Source organism: Drosophila simulans, chromosome 2R (assembly GCF_016746395.2).
Source record: "Drosophila simulans strain w501 chromosome 2R, Prin_Dsim_3.1, whole genome shotgun sequence".
NCBI classification, from domain to species: Eukaryota; Metazoa; Arthropoda; class Insecta; order Diptera; family Drosophilidae; genus Drosophila; species Drosophila simulans.
In genome coordinates this window covers 21,458,359-21,460,337 of record NC_052521.2, presented here as the reverse complement: position 1 = coordinate 21,460,337, position 1,979 = coordinate 21,458,359, and positions in this window count along the sequence as shown.

Below are 1,979 nucleotides of genomic sequence, written 5' to 3'. Positions count from 1 at the left end.
CCCATTTCCCAAAGACTGCGAAAAGAAAGAACAATAAATGAACATGAGGTTTGATGATCCCCTCACATTCCTAATAATTCCTAATATTATATGGATTATGGATAAGGATGGGTCACATGACATATGCATCTCCATCTCTATGCCACTTTTTAATTGTATAATTTGGTTTTAGTTGCTTGCTTAGTATTTCTCCGAGTGCATTTCGATGCAGCTCCTGGTCCTGCTGACATTTCATCATACTCACACGGCCTGCTGGCTGTTGGCTTGTTGGCCTGCAAGCCTGGTCTGAGGTTCTCACAATTGTAGACGCGTTCTGTGCAGCGCTTACTAATTGGTTAGTTGGCTGCAGGCTGGGCTCTTCAGCGTCTGCAGCCATCCAGGCCCCTTTCTCCGCCGCTTTCTCCTCCGCCGCCAGCAGGAGTCCGCTGGCTCCAGTGCGGCTGTCTTTCTAGGCGATCGTCAGCCTGTCTGGAGGAGAACTCTTGGCTTCTCGTGGAGGCTTCTGGCCAGCTGGGAACAACTGCAACATGCTGTAGTTTTTGCCATCGCACTTTCCGCGGAATTCTCCCCAGCTGAACATTTCTAATACTTAATTATTTGCTTGCCGTTTTACGTGCATTTATTTGAGAGGGGCGAGGGGAATTAGGGGGCAGCTCCTGCTGCTGCTGCTCAGAATCCGCATTATGTAATCCTGCAGAGTTCACCTTCAAAACGGTGGACAGATCATCTAGGCATTCGGATGGCATAGGTATATTCCCAAATATATTTATAACTCGAGAGGAACGTTTGTTCCATTTACGATTCCGAACAACTTTTGATTTTGCAGCTAGCCATAGCCATAGCCGCATATGTGTATTTATATATATAGACTTTTTTACTATTTATAGCGCTACTTGGGCATTTGCCTTAAGCCAAAGCCAAAGTGTTTTAAATAGTCGAAATATGTAAATTTCTGTTTTGTCTTTTTCAGTATGGTCATGCGGGAAAGTATCTGCGAAATATAGTGTTAGGATTTCAATTAAAGCACGAGATTCGGATGGCAAGCTATTGGTACGACTGGATGCAATTAAGATAGCAAATAGAAGAGCAGTGCAGGCGACTCCCCAGGTACTATTCAAAATAGAATATCTATTATCTGCGCAGCAAGCTGGTTGATTTACACACTCAAACCACCGAGCACACCACACACTCCTTATACAGATGGACGAGATCGGCCAATGAATATATCTGATTGAATGCAAGAACGTGGCACAAGAGCACATGAGTGCGGTGCAAGATCGCCGGAAAGCGAGTGGCCGAGAAACTCAGGTGTCTAATTGGGCGCTGGGGTGACAATGAACCACTTAACCAAGCCAGCTCCCGCTCCTGCTGCAGCGCACTAAGCCAAAAGCCTGAGATTGACAAAGCCGGCAGAGAAAACCGCCAACGCCAGCTCAAAAGTCGAACCAATTGGCAATTGGTACAGGCGATCGCAATGTTTTTGCCTCATGAATAACGCATAAGGAGCAGGGAGTAGGGATTGGCTTGGGTTGGGAATCGGGATCGGGATCGGAATCGAAATCAGGATCGAGTTCTGCGAGGCTTCGGGGCAATTGTCTGGTCGCTTGTGTTACAATTTAAATAAAATTGCGGCTCCCTGGGCGAAAACAAAAGGAAAAGCAGGGGGTTTTGGCCTTACGATTTCGGTTCTCATTTCTCTGTTCTCAGCGCTGGGCATTGGTTTTCTTTTGGGCCGAAGTGCAAGTACCGTTTGTGCACAGGAAACAAAAGCACCGCTACAATCATAAAACGATTAACAGGTCGTGACCGTTTCACCTGATTACCGGTAGTCCGGCTCATTTGCATGCAGGTGGTGCCGCGTCTTTTCACGGTGACAAGTGCAGGAAGTTCGGAACCGCCTTCCCTTCCCTTAGCTTCCCCTCCTTCCGAACACGCGGTTCTAACTTCCTCGCCTTCCGCGCATTTTAATTCACCCAATA